Genomic DNA, 16,191 nt, shown 5'->3' with positions numbered 1-16,191 from the left:
AATGCTGGGTGCTGCCTCATCTACCTTCTGGTAGCACCAGGCGTGGGAATCCCCAGACAGAGCATTGCGGACTCTCTGGCTGGGGAACAGGAGCTGAATTTAGTGCCACCCAAGCCCCCCGTAGGTAGCACCCCCCCCTTGTCTATAGATCTACCCCCCCCTGTAGATAGCGCCGCTGTAGCTCCTCCCTCTAGCAGCAGAATCCCCGGCCAGAGCATTGCTGACGCTGTGGACCGACATTCCTTCCAGGAGGAGCCCTTGATACCACAATCCATATATGGACAGTGACGTCAGGGGCCACTCCTGGAGTGGAATCCCCTGCCAGCAGAGCGTCGGTAACTTTCTGGCCGTAGATTATGTTTCTAGATGTAACCGCTGACGTCACTGTCCCTATACGGGCTGTGGCATTAGGGGTTCCTCCTGGAGAGAATCCCCAGCCACAGATCAATGGTGATGCAGACGGAAGCTAAGGTTTCTTTATGCCTTTCTGTTGTGGGGTTCCCCCGACAGAAAGCTCCAACGGAACCCCTCAACGGAAAGCAACCCTGATGTGAACCTAGCCTTAAATTGTTTCTAACTACTATAATTCCCTACCCAGTAGAGAAGAATCTAACTACTATGATCCTCCCCTATAGACAAGAATATAAATACTATAATACTGCCCCCTATGTACAAGAATATAACTACTATAACACTGCCCCATATATACAAGAATATAACTACTATAAAACTGCCCCCTATATACAAGAATATAACTACTATAATACTGCCCTCTATGTACAAGAATATAACTACTATAATACTGCCCCCTATATACAAGAATATAACTACTATATAACTGCCCCCTATATACAAGAATATAACTACTATAATACTGCCCCTACCTTATGTAAAAGACTATAACTACTATAATACTGCCCACTATGTACAAGAATATAACTACTATAATACTGCATGCTTTTTACAAAAACATAACTACTCTTATACTGTCATCTATGTACAAGAATATAACTACTATAATACTGCCCCCTGTGTACAAGAATATAACTACTATAAAACTGCCCGTATATACAAGAATATAACTACTATAATACTGCCCCCTATATACAAGAATATAACTACTATAATAATGCCCCCTATATACAAGAATATAACTACTATAATACTGCCTCTTATGTACAAGAATAAAACTACTATAATACTGCCCCCTATGTACAAGAATATAACTAATATAATACTGCCCCCTATATACAGGAACATGAATACTATAATACTGCCCCCTATGTATGAGAATATAACTACTATAATACTAACTGATATGAACAAGAATGCAACCGCTATAATACTGCCCCCTATGTACAAGAATATAACTTCTGAAATTATGCTCCTTATGGGCCTGAATTAGTGGGAGTATTTTCTCTTCGGTCCACACTTACTCTTTAAAGCTGGTCATATACAGAACATATACGAAACAACTTTTTGTTCCATTTTAATGTGCAATTATTCTATACTGTACAAACCAGCATGTTCAATCATCCAAAGTATAAGATATCTGTTGATTTGGTTGGTTTTCCAACACATTAATAAATCATTTCATCAGATGAATTTAATTATGGAATTAATTTAGAGACACTTTGGTTCATCAGATTAATTTAAAGTATCCTATCATCATCTGATGAATAATTGTTCCTTGTATGACTAGATTAATGGGGTTGTCTCTATTTTGTTAGAAGAATGAACTGATGATAAATTTATTAAAGGGTGTCCCGCTGCTACGACCCCTAGTGACCAGCTGTAATCTGTGGGGGAACCTGGCAGCAATGTTCAATTCCCATGCAGCGCTACCAGAGGGGAAATGAAGCATTACACAGTACCCATTGAAATGAATGGGCTGTCCTTTTTACTGGATAGACCCATGGGTCATCCGGGAACAGAGAAACCCTATTAGCCATTCTCTGCTCTGGGTAATAGATGAGAGTCCTGAATGAGGGAACCCCTCTACTAAATAAGAATTAATTCCCTAATAGGGTATTTAAAAATGGGGTTTCAAAACCAAACAAGCCCTTTACGTATATTTATTCCAATCTACCATTCCTCCTATTTTATTCAACTCTTCATGTGACTTCTTCCTACTATTTTTTCGTTTAAAATTGAAGGTTCAATTAAGTGCACAGGACGACATCAATGAAAGGGCGGCAGATTTCACATATTTCCAACAAATTAGACACTTACTGTATGCGCCATGGCTTTATACCTTCAATGTAGGAACAAACCTGCCAGATCCATCCCCGGGAACAACAAACAAAACCCAAATCTCCAGTAAATTCTCTTTTTGAATGTAAAAGTTCTCCAATTCAGAGCAGCCGAATTTGAACTGATAAGACGTGAAGGCTGCGTGTTTCCTTTACTTGAGAACCAGGCCTGCCTCCATCCATGAATGGGATGCCAATTTCAATTAAAAATTGGCTCTCACTCTCCATCAGCGACATCCCATCAGATAGCACGACAGCATCCTATTGCTTCTGTTTAAGTACCAGTCCAACCAGTACCGCGCAGGGTGTCTGACTGCGTCACTAATTCCAGTTGGAAAGTTATCTAGAGATTTGAGCAGTGCAAAGCTGTTCTTGATAAGAGCAAAGGCTCATCTGCTGCGAGCGCAGCTCCTGCCAGTTGATCAGTCACGTAACTCATCAATACATCAAGAAGATGCATCGGTTTGTTTTGTATTTTATCAAAATTTATTTCTGCCATTGTCACAGGTAATACTTTAATAGGAGCCCATAGACGGGAACATTAAGAAGTTAGTTAGAGACATTTTGCAGGCGCCGTTCGCCTTGTCATTGACAGGGAAGGTAATCCTATACACAGGCTGCTATTGTGAGATGGGAAACTGGCCTTTTCCACTGCCAGAGACCAGATGCACCTCTCTCTATCCTAATCTGTAAACGACTTAAAGGAGCCTTATCTCACGGCTCTTCTGCTTCATTTCATGCTTGATTTACTTTAATTTGTCTGATAGGGCACAAGGATTTGGAGACAGACCATCTTTCTGCAGAAACTGTTCAGATTTTTTTTCGCCTGCCATTGTTGTGTAAGGATTTTTGACTTTTTTTTTTTTTCTCCCTTGTGGAAGAAATCTTGCTCCGGTGCAGTATGCTGCTTGAGTGTGTTTAGATTTAAGCTACCCCAGCAGAAAAGAGTTTCTGAAGTGCTGTGATTGTGTGATGAACAACATTTACATTGGAATCATATTATGCAATAAATCGAAGGGAGAAGAGCAGTAGAGCGCTTGTACCCACCAGATACATTGAAAGGACTATATAGAGTAGCTACAACAGAAACGAGATTTTCAGCTTTTTTTTTTAAGGGAACCTTTATAAATATGTAAATATAGTTTATCAGATTGGACTTAAAGCTAAAACATCTTCGGTTGGGGAAAAAAATACGAGAGACAGGTCTGAGGAACATCTAGGGAGATGCTCATTAGAATTCGAAGAGGGTCTGTGAAATAAAAACGTCTTGTAGGTTGACAGCAGGTCGAGGTGGAGTCGCTAAGTATACTTTGGTGGTAAGTCTCTTTCATGCAAGACGCATCCCCCGTGAATAAAAGGAAAAACTTCATTTACTATTAACTTTGTGGTGTGTGATCTCCAGCTTTTTAGTCAATTATTTAAACAGATGAACCAATCACCTTCAAGACGACCAGCTGTTCTTTATGTTACTTTCTTCTTTCATTATATTGGTCATCGGTTAACTAATTCCACGTCGTCTTGATATACTTGGACCGGTAGAATGGCCTTTGTCAGACTGCCAGGTCCCCGGACAGCTGTGTGGTTGTCTCCTTTTGCCACTGTAATCTTAAAATCTTACACAAGTCCCGTGTTATGACTAGGAGCTGAAGACGCTCTCCACTGGGGATCGAATGTATATCAAGAGCCATTAACTTTGCATTTTAATAACTTTGGCAGTGGTAATTGCTCCCGTGTGATTCATTAAAGTTTTTAATGATGCAACTTTTGATAGCTAACTATATCCTGCTAATTTGCGCCGAGGGAGATGCGATGCAATGGGGATGGTAGTCATTTGATATAGATTTTTCAACATTACACCATACAATAATGTGGCCTAGTCATAACTTGGAAGGAATGTAGAACAGAGAAACATATAGGTCATCAAGAAATATACACGGCTTTCCAGACTTGGTGGGATGTTTGAAATGTTTTGTTTGATTGATAGGGATAAAGTTGTTTATAACAATCTAAATGTAAAATCGACATCGTTTATTTTAATTCTAATTATAGTATTGCTAAAATGAAGACATATTAGATTAGAAGACATATATTGGATCTTTGTCAGTGGAAAAGTAAATTAAGTCAGATAAGATACCCTGGTTGTGGCTGTGGTATCGGGGAGGTGACAATATAAATGTCTGTGCACCTTTGGACCCTGATTATTTGTTGTTTCTTTTAAAGGTCCAATTTTTACAATACATTTTTGTTAGAATAATAAGTTGATCACACTGTGATCTGCAGGAGAACCCGGCAAATGTTTAATTCTCCTGCAGCACCACCACAGGGAAAATGAAGCATTGCATGCGGGCCATTAAAAACAATTCCTGGACATGCTAGGTCCTCCAGAGAGACTCTTTGTAGCCACTATCTTCTGGGGCTAATTGCTGGACGTCCTGAACTAGGGATCCCCTTCTATTAATTCAAAATTCCCTAATAGGGGATTTTAAAATTAGTGTGTCCACCTTTTTTTTTCCTTGAATTGCATTAAGTTATACAATTTGTCATGATACTAATTCAATACAATCTCGCGTTATACATTAAAAAAATACCTTTATGTATAAGTGTTTCTAATATTGTAATCTATGGGCGAAGGATGGCATCTGTTGGGGTTATAAGTTTTTTTACATGTTTGTTTAACATCTCCCGCCACACAGAATGTGTTGGGCTTAGAGATAAGTTAAGGGAAGACACATCTGTATATATACTAATATATATACTAATATATATATATAACAAATTATTTTAATCCGACATCTAATTATATAAATACAGTAGTCCGATAATATGGAGCTTGGATCTAGCACAGAACCGCAACATAATTGTCACGTTAGGTACGTGGACCCACTGGCCCGTACCGCCTTGACGGTATGGCAGCTGGCCAACAGGACGCAGGACACAGTCTATAGTTCGTATAGGGTACCTGTGGCAGCTCTGACAGTAGCATGGCTGGCTCGGCTGGGACTAGGCAGCAGGCAGACATCAGGCGTGGTGTAGCAGGACAGGCATGGTATATAGCACAGCACGACTTCAGCTCAGCACGGCACTTAACCAGGATAGCACGGGATACAGGATACAGGTACAGGAACAGGGAACACTGGGAACTGGGAAACACTATTAGACCATTTGCTTAGACAAACTTTGGGAACGACAATAACGCTCAGGTATGGGAGAAATGGGCTGAGCCCTTCTTATAGTCCAGGGTACTCATAATTTTGACATTAACTTCAGGTGCGCGTGCTGGCCCTTTAAGGGTGGGCACGAGGACGGGACCCGGCTGAGGTAAGTGGAAGTGAGCGCTGGCGTCTCCTGAGGAGGAGACTGGGGCCAGCGCTCGCAGACCCATGGCTGCGGCCGTCAGGAGATGAGTGAGCCTGACGGACCGCGGCCATAGACATGACAATAATGTAGTATTTCAAGAGACAAGAAGCAAAAGACTGAGCAGACAGAACTAATTAGGAAATTCCTATAATTAAAAAACAGGCTTAACCCCTTCCCACCTTGTGACTTACTACTACTTCAAGGAACTATGCAGTTCCTGTGAACTGATGTAATAGTACGTCACAGTGATGGCACAGGCACAGGAGCTGTACCCATGCCATCACTTGCAGATGCCAGCTGTATTACTTTATTACTGTTATCCCATATGCGCCCCTAGGTTTGTCATGCACATAAGTCTACAAGCTTTCATACAGCTCCGTCTTCAGGATAAATACAAATTTGTGGGGTCTTTAAACAGAGTAACACAAAAACAATTTATTTTGTAAAACTAAGTGTTTTTATTGTGCAAATTTAGAAAACCATTAAAAAAAATATATATTTGGTATCGCCATAATCGTTACAACCCGCCGAATAAAGTTATCATGTCATTTAAACCACACGCTGAACGCTGTAAAATGAAAACCAAAAAAACTATGATGGAATTGCTGTTTTTTCCACCCCTATAAAACATTTATTAGAGTTATACAAGACATTATATTTACCCCAAAATGATACCATTCAAAAATACCACTTGTACTGCAAACAATAAGCTCTCTGCAACTACTATGTCTTTTAAAAATAAAAAAGTTATGGCTTTCGGAATGCGCAGTTGAAAAGACTGAAAAAACGGTGCGTCATTAAGTCCCAATTTGGGCCCCGTCCTTAAGAGGTTAAACATTTTTATATTAACATTTTATTTTGGGCTGTCTTCCTAAGACCTCATTCAGACGGCTGTGTTCGGTTCTTGATATACGGACTGTATATCGGCAGCATTTCCCGAACCGACCACAGTCCAGGAAGACGTTATAGTTATCTATGATGCTAGGAGTCCCTGCCTCCCCGTGGGAACACTGTCCCGTACTGTAATCATGTTTTTAGTACGGAACAGTATTTCCGCAGGGGGCAGGGACACCTAGCATTATAGATAACTATGATGCTAGGAGCCCAGCTTCCTGGACTGTGGTCGGTCCGGGAAATACTGCCGACATACAGTCTGTATAAATCGGACAGGACACGGCCGTCTGAAAAAGGACTAAATGTTCTCTACCCTCAGTAACCTTAGTTCTATATACTTGTCTATGACATCTGATAATCCACAATATCTCATGATCCGGTACTTCTCGGGTCCTAATGATGCCGAATTAAAGGAATTAAAGAAATTTCTAACGAGATCCGAAATTGTTTACTTTGTGGCTCTTTCTGGTTTAGGAATTATAAAGTCTGAGCTTACAGAACTGAACCAAAAACATTTCACTCTTTTTTTTAAGTTGAAAGTTCTTTCTAAAGAGTCGGCACAGCCATAAAAACTTTATATAAAAACACGAATAGTATAAAAAAAAAGCCCCAAATTAACTGTTTATAGTAATTAAATCTGGGACTATAATGCTTTGCAGCAAAGCTCCACATTTAAGCTTCTCTGAGACTGGGCTCATGTGTCACCCATAGCAAACATTTCCACAGTTTCAGTCCCTCCGTCTATTACTTTGTAGCTTATATTGCACAGTTTATTTTACATATTTAAGTAAAAGTAGGAGATTCCCGCATTGGCAGAATTTACTGCGAGCATACATGTGTATTTCCTTTACCATAAATCTGGAGCATGTGTTGTACAATTGGGACTGTTTCATAAATCTCACTCTTTATCTTGATTCATTGGATATGATATGGCGCTGGAGACACTCATGAAGCCTGCATGAAGTGGATGCTCATGAGACGGGGGATTAACCGCTCGCACATGTGACTGGACATTTCACATTTGTTGATCACAACTCCGAACACTTAGTCATCCGGTTCACATCGCAATATAATTCTTCATGACCAAAGACACCTGCACACAGAGGAGAGCGGCCTGTTCCCGGCTGTACTGCCCTAGATAGCACGTTTATATGGAAGTCATTGGGGAGTCCTGCTTCATCTCAAAAACTAAACCGAAAACTGACATTTATTATTTCCCAAGTTAGGAGGATTGTAAAGAATGTCTGAATCTTGGAAACCTCATCTATGAAGATCTACGTACAGCTGTGATTTGAGTTTTCCCACATTTGAACACAGAGGGGCACAGCCCTAGACAGTATTTTGGAATAGATATGAAGTTGGAAATGGCGCAAACACGTGCATCATGTTTATAAATATATTCGATCTCCATTTTTCAAGTTTTCAAATTTGGAGGTGTGGCCTATATTATATACCATTAAAAGCTATGTATGAATGTATTCATGAAAGCATTGAATGTTTTCTTTTTTTATATATTATTAAACCAATGTTTTTTGTGTTTTTAAACACTTTTTAAATTCAAATTGATTCTTTTTTGTTTACTTTTTATGATACAACTTCTATGTATCTTTTATACATATAAGCTGGATCATAAAAAGACACCTCGGCGCCCCTCTTCTCTCCTCCGGCTCCCTCATCACTCCAGCGCCGCTACAAGGACCTGACGCTGAGCAGTATTAGGGCTTTACATGCAACGCAGTACTTCAACATCATTAGTTCTGTGTTGCATGCAGAGGCAGGACGTGGTACCTGGGAGCTGGCATAGATCTCCACTATAATTCACAACACTTTTCTGGCGTACATTATAATGCATTTGTTGGGCTGCGGTTACTACGCCCCTTTTCTCCGAGGCCATGTTTCCTTTCCACAAAAGTGGCGATGGTGGCGCAAAAAGGGCAAAAGTTTGCACTGCAAATTGCGACTTTTGGGCCTTCTTGCGACTTTTTTACGCTAGGAAACGAGTGTGGAAAGGTTAATAAATTACCCCCATAGTGTTTATAGTACTATGATCATAATCAGTGTCAGATCGGGGTTCCTTGGGCCCACCAGAACCTTTTATCTATACAGAACATGTCTACGTCCACTTTTAATTAACTTGTTAGAGTTTTTAGCACAGGACATATCACAAATAAGGTCTAATAGGTTAATTGTGAATCATCCCATAAGAAATATACCCTAGAAGCAAATCATTGGCTCCAAAGTCAGCTTCAAAGGGGGGTCTTCTGCTGGACCTTTGGGGCTCATTATTGTGTCAGAGCCTGGAACTGACTGTGTTATTTAATGGGCCTGTCTGACCCGGCTGATAATAATACTAATGGTAATAGTAACAAAACTCTCTCAGATCAATCAATTGTAACAATAACTACAACAAAACATTTATTTTTATGTCAAAATTGCAACATACAAAATTCTGTTATAATAAATTGGACTGCAAAACACCATCTGCCCTGTTGTATCGTCTCCTATCTATGAAATAGCCTGCATCTGTTCAGTCATGTATAGGAGAGTACAGGTGTACGTTGCTTGGAGAAATCTGATGTGCAAAATGCTAGTTTTATTATTAGTCTTAGTTATCTATCATTAATTTTCATTCCCCCATAATGAAATAAATACATTGTACAGTATATATCCTGCATTCAGTATTACAATAAGAGCAACATTGGACTACCACAAGGTTACCAACTTTCAATACATTTATTAAGAATCCATAAAAAAGGGGACTTTTGTACAGCGTTTATAATCAAAAAAATTCCTGATTGTTTTTGAAGCTGGAAGAACTTGTTCAGTTCACAGTAAATGCTTTTAATGTGTTTATATTTGTAACCTTAAAGAGGACCTGTCACTAGGTCATATAAGTGGAACTGGTTAACTGACCTGAATAGCGCTGTTTTTGTTTTTTTTCCTAGGTCCCTCGTTTCAAAGATATGGCCCACTGTCGCGTTGACACTTTATATGCTAATTTACTCTAGTTAGCCAACGGGGTGGAGCTAGCTGCCCTGCCTCTGATGCTGACCAATCAGCGTGAGCCGGCTTGAGGGTAGTTCATGCCCTGTTGGCTAACTACAGCTAATTAGCATAGATGAAGCCAACACAAAAGTGGGCCATATCTCTGGAACAGGGGGATCTAGGAAGAAAAAAAAACCAGTGCTGGAATCATGAGGACAGCACTATTTAGGTCAGTAAACCAGTTCAACTTGTATGATCTAGTGACAGGTTCTATTTATGATTCATTTTTGGTTTTCTAATTTGTTTGTAAAAACCTTGGTTGTCTGTGATTTTTGGCTAAATTGTCCAAAAAAACAAAAACAAAAATGGAGTTGACCTAAGAAGGACCTAGGTGTAACTTGATGGAGTACTTTGGTCATGTGCTATTCTCTTTACCATGAATAATTACTGAAGTAGACATCATCAAACCTCACCTCACCTTAGGTTAGATACACAGCACAACGATTAGATTAGGATTTCCTGCATTTAATGCGCAAAGTTTATGCTAAATAAATCAGAGGCCCCATAACCAAAAATCTAAATAGGTTTTACCTTCCCAGTGCTGATTACTCCACCACACCCAACCATTCTGAGACAGCAGTGTCCATTGCTTGCTCACTCCCTTTTCCTATCCACTGCAGAAAAAAGCTTGCCATGAACCCCTAGCTGATTCCCCTCTCCCCTAAGAGGGGGAACTTTGCTCTGGCTCCCACCACCCATGGGTATAGGGGACTTGGTCAACCTAAACTGGACCTCTACTTCTTCACAGGCCCCATAGCAGCTCCAAGGGTTCCCTCTTGGACGTATGTGATGTGCATCTACATTACCAATATGGTGGTCATTGTAGCCTATCTGAAGGCATCGTAATAAATTGATTATCCATAGAATACCCCAATTTTGTCTCTTGTAAGAGCAAGAGATGGCACATGAAATGCAAGTACAATTTGAGGTGCCAGTGGGGGAGAGATGGATGGATCAGTTTTTTTCCTATGGAATTTTTCTGTTTTTGTTCTGAAAAGTTAGATATATATATTGATGGGTCTTAATACAAGTCGACAAATACAGCAGTACACGTTATCACCTTTATTGGCATTGTTTATTCTCTGCATCATTATCTGCTTATAGATATACCAAATATAAGTGGCTTCTCCATTGCATTATATAAGCTTGCAGCGGAATGCAAATGGTTCTGATTCATAGGGACAGAATTCCATGCATCTCATTAATACACATCTCTGTTAAGTCCTAGTGATACATAAAAGTCAGAGCCGGTGCAATGTAGGCACACGATTAAATGCTCCACTAGAGCTCCAAATTCACCTTCATTTTTGTCTATAGACTTTGTTGTATACTATTGAAATGGTGATTGAACATCCCTTCTGGTTAACGACTCAAATATTATATTTCATTCAATTAAAACAAGTTCAACATGAAACTATACTTGCTATTTTGGAGATATGTTTGGTGTGTGTTGTGTCGTTTTGTGACTAAGGCTATGTTCACACCACATATGGTGTAGGTCTGGCGTATATATACTCTGAATGTGTCCATAGGGCATAATGGGCCCGACGTTTGCCAAAAGAGTGTCTTTCTGTTATATGTTTGGCCGGTATGCATCGGCATACCTTTTTTCCCTGGTGTTTGCTTCGTCCTTCATGGGTTTTCTATGACCCTTGGCCCAATTCCTCATCACCCTGTTTGTTAACAATGCAGTTCTTCTAGAGAGCGGAGTCCTGCATAGGTTCTTACCACTCAGCAGTAAAGGTGATGGGATCATCCAGGGTTGAGCCTCCTCTCTTCAAGGGTCCCATAGCAGTTGCATGGTTTTCTTCTATGGTATATACACCCTTGATGGGGATTCCGGAGAGAGTCTACATGTCATATTATATTACATTCAACCATTGTGGGAAATTTGTAGGTACTGTGTAATGTTCTGTTTAGTTCCAACAAGTTTTTAGTGGTTTACAAAAAAAGGTACAGAATAACTTATGTCCCAATCTTGTGGCTTTAAGCAATTTTATGTCTAGTTACTTACTTATGTATGGTCCGATATGATTGAAAATGTGGTCAACAAATGCTTCAGATGATCACAGAAGGAGAGGTGAGAGGGGTAACTAGAAGCTTGCGGGCCCCAATGCACAATCTGGGCCCCTACCTATCATGTGTAATTTATATTACTGGTTTCTTCTTCTGTGGTTTTTGGCCCTTTCAGGCGGGACTGCTACCTCTATACCACCTATAGCTACGCCCCAGATTAAACACATCTAATCGTCTATGGCTAATAAGAGGGTTTTTATATCATTTGCAGTGTGATCTCTGTGATAATACCGAGTGCTGCAGCATATTTGACTAAAGCCGGTCATAGCCATAACAGTTGTTCAACCACTTCCAAATTAACCGCTGATAGGTATTTTTTGACAAATATGTGGGAGATGGATGAGGAGAGGTTCCTGGACAACTCTGGTTGTCACTTCTCTTAAATAAGTAAAATAAAGAATTAAACAAATCCCAATGTCAAATGTAAATGGCCAAATACCAGTGGCACTTCCTGTACACATTTAATTGGCGACATTACTTTATCATGTAAGGATAACGACAGAGATGAATGAATAAATGGATAGATAGATAGATAGATAGATAGATAGATAGATAGATAGATAGATAGATAGATAGATAGATAGTGTCACGAAGCGGGTTAGTGGACCCACTAGGCCGTACCGCCGCAGCGGGGAGGCAGCTGGCCAAACAACAGGACACCCCAGAAATACAATGTCCCGCACAAGGGTACCTGAATAGTCCAGATGGTGGCCGCAGCTCTGGCACAGATGAGATGGGTGCAGCAGATGGCGCCAAACGTGGTGGATGACACAGGAGCCGCAAGTTGCGCCAGACGTGGCGGATTACTCTGGATGTGGCAGATAACACAGGACGTGGTGGATTCCTCCGGACGTGGCGGATTCCTCCGGACGTGGCAGATGACACAGGACGTGGCGGATTCCTCCGGACGTGGCAGATGACACAGGACGTGGCAGATTCCTCCGGACGTGGCAGATGACACAGAAGGTAGCGGATTCCTCCGGACGTGGCAGATGACACAGGACGTGTCAGATTCCTCTGGACGTGGCACATGACACAGGACGTGGCACAGCTAGATACTAGGGCAAAGCACGGGAAACAGGAACGGGGAACAAGGTACGGGTAACAACAGGAACGGGACACACTAAGGGACCATTTGCAAGACACACTGGGAAAACTAACAACGCTCAGGCATCGAACTAGGGGGCTGGACCCCTCTTATAGCCCAGGGTACTCACGGGTCAAGGTCGTTCAAGATGTCCGGTGCGCGCGCTGCCCCTGCGGGCTCCGGCGGAGGTGAGTGGATGAAAGCGCTGGCATCTCCTGAGGAGGAGGCTGGGGCCAGCGCTTGCCGACTCGTGGCTGCGGCTGTCAGCGGGAGGCTGGAGCTGACAGCCCGCAGCCACGGACATTACAGATAGATAGATATGAGATAGATAGATAGATAGATAGATAGATAGATAGATAGATAGATAGATAGATAGATAGATAGATAGATAGATAGATAGATAGATAGATAGATAGATAGATAGATAGATAGATAGATGATAGATAGATATGAGATAGATAGATACTAGATAGATAGATAGATAGATAGATAGATAGATAGATAGATAGATAGATAGATAGATAGATAGATAGATAGATAGATAGATAGATAGATAGATAGATAGATAGATAGATATAGATATGACGTAGATAAACATATATACTAAATGTATACCATTCTTTTGCTTCTTATCCATTCACTGTGAGCAAATAAGATAGATTACAGTGTACGTAAGTCTATTATTTCCTAGAAGAATTAAGAATTTATCTTACACAATCTGATCCCTGTGTTCCATTTCTACTTTGTGTTGTTTCTTTTTGTAGCATTGCATTCTTTATATTCCTGCTTAGCCCTATAAGATATCATCTGTGATCAAAGAGGTTTATGCTTCTCCTCTGCTTCCGCTGCACTTTTCAGTGGTGACCTTGAGGGTGCACAAATGACCTTTCTACCACCCATTGCGTGGTTGCTTGGAAACTTTGACTACATGTGTGTCAACTTTCTTTCATGATTCAAAAGAAGTCTGAGCCTAACAGAGGGCTTTAGTCCCAGAGAAAAAGGTCCTTGTGTGTTTTAGAACAAGTGTCTCAGCCCGAGATAATGACGGGGCTCCAGGTTATAAATGATGCATTTTGTTCAGTTCTTCTTGATAATCTCACCAGGGGGAAAAAAAGTTCATAGCTCTCTTATCAAAACACTGTGACATTCCTCCTTCAATGCTAGAGTTTCCTATCATACACTTGTGCCGCTGCAAACATCACAGTTTACAGGATTAAATATAGGACGTAATTTGTTTTCTGTAACGTGTCATTTTTACTTCTTTCAGATTCCCATCTTAAAGTTTTATGGCCTCCACAAGATTTCTGTGCAGATATTTTGCTCATATAAAATGTAATTGCCGCATGTATGACATAACGCGATTCAACAATGATACATTATAACCAAATAGAAATCTTTTTGGGTTATTGGTGAACATTTTCAACTCCTGAATAAGAACCCATTCGACAATTTTTCTTTTTCTTTTTTTTAAACCTATAAAATATAAATGTTACTCCTGGGCTCACACCAGTGTTGTTTGAAAATTTGTCAAAATAAATTAGGAAAACTGATGCAATAAATGAGTTTATATTTTACTATTTTCTTTAGGGCATTGTAAACGAATATACTAATTACTATCGATTATATAAAAAAAAAACAAAAAAAAAAAAAACGATCACAATTGTTAAAAATGAATCAGTTGTTTCATTGAATGTAATTTAAAAAATACAAACCAAAAAACATAAAAAACACAAAAAACAAAATGCTGAATTCAGCCACATACTACATTACTCAGAACATTAAATGGCTTGTCTTATCTCAAAAACTTAGTTTTTAAAAGAAGACGCCCCATCGATCAGCTGACTGCAAATTTGCCGCTAGAAATAAATATCCTGTGCAGAGGCCACTCAAGGTAAATGTAGTGTCACATGCCGGCCATTCAAATGATTGGCTGACCATGTACTACATAGATGGCCAGGCCAGGCAACCCATTTAGAAAAATGACGTAGTATATAGTTAAGATTTGGAGTGCTCCCCACCTTTTAAATAATACCTGTCATGGGGGTTCTGCTCCAGAGATCCACAGCCTTGGCAGCCCTGCATATTAACGCTTGGTGGAAGAGGCTTCTGTAGCAGGCCTTGTAGCTTGTCAAGGACACCCCCTCTCCCTCACTGTATTATTTACATAAAGGGTGAGGAGCAGTCTCTGAACATGATTGCCCAGGCCTGACCTAGGCACTGTTAATAAAGACAGTGAATGAGCAGGCAAGTTGGTGGTTGGTTTCCTTAAAGGGGTATTCCAGATACAACAAGTTACGCCCTATCTGTATGGTAAGGGGTAACTTGCTGATCGGTGGGTGTCCGATAGCTCAGACCGCCACCGTTTACGTGAAGGGGGTCCTGGACCCCTTGTTTGAACTGACAGCAGGTCACTCATGCACACTGCCACTCCATTCATTCTCTATAGCAGTGCGGAAAAAAAAAAAGAACATTGCACTCGGCTCTCTCCGGTGCTCCCATAGAAAATAAATGGAGCGGATGTGCACATGAGCGACCTGCCGCTCGGTTAAAAAGAGGGGTTCGGGTTCCCCGTTCACTTAAACGGTATAGGTCCAAGCTGTTGGACACCCAACAATCAGCAAATTACCCCTTACCCTACAGATAGGGGGTAACTTGTTGTAACCGGAATACCCCTTTAATTTTATGAAGACAGAGGAAGATGAGCAGATGCTCAAACAACTTGTCCAATGTCCATTACAGACAAAGCAATAGGGGGAGGTTTCTGCTGCATCAAGCTGCCTCTCAGCAGCATAAACCAATCCCTTTACCCAAACTTACAGTACAACATTGGAGGGGGAAGAAGGAGGAATAGAGGCAAAATGGAAATGCCCCGCAATGTAGATTTTTGTTTTCAACATTTGGAATGAGATATGTGACAGGGCAGGATTAAGGTAGATGGGGACATCATAGTATTTTGCTTTTGTTTCTGTTTTATTTTTAGTATTTTTTTGATGGGAAAAAAAAGCAGCATCTACTGTATGGAATACTTCACAAACGTGTCATGCTTGTAAAGCAGCCATGCAAATCTTTTCCATATTGTTGAGATTATCGAATATTTGCAGCCAAAGCGAGTAGAACATATTTTACTGGTAAAAATGGGCAAATAACACAAAGTAAAAATGATAGATTCCATATATTACTGATCACCTCATGGTTTTCTGTTTTTCCTCTATTTATTGAATAATCCTCGAGATAATGGCTTGTCATTTACTATTCCTGATGATTTGAATGTCAAGAAGAACTAAAGTCTGATTAATCCTAAATTAATCCAAATAATGCTGTTTCCTCATTCTTCAATTACAATACATGGAGATGTCTACAGTTGGTAGTTTTCTTAATTATGACAAGTAATAAGATTTATTTTACATTTAAACTTGAATACATGCCAAGAATGTATTGGAAATTGTCATTTTAATTCAGAGAATCAATGGTGTACAATGA

The 16,191-nt window shown here is 40.3% G+C and overlaps 1 protein-coding gene across 3 annotated transcripts in view; it reads left to right on the top strand.

Moving 5' to 3' along the window:
* Positions 1-16,191, top strand: part of ZFPM2 (zinc finger protein, FOG family member 2) — a 353,697-nt gene that overhangs the window by 111,408 nt on the left and 226,098 nt on the right. The gene's annotated exons all lie outside the window — the stretch shown is intronic.

The sequence above is a fragment of the Rhinoderma darwinii genome, chromosome 5 (assembly GCF_050947455.1).
Source record: "Rhinoderma darwinii isolate aRhiDar2 chromosome 5, aRhiDar2.hap1, whole genome shotgun sequence".
NCBI classification, from domain to species: Eukaryota; Metazoa; Chordata; class Amphibia; order Anura; family Rhinodermatidae; genus Rhinoderma; species Rhinoderma darwinii.
Note: the sequence above shows the minus strand (reverse complement) of the source record. Positions and strands in the feature narration are given on the sequence as shown.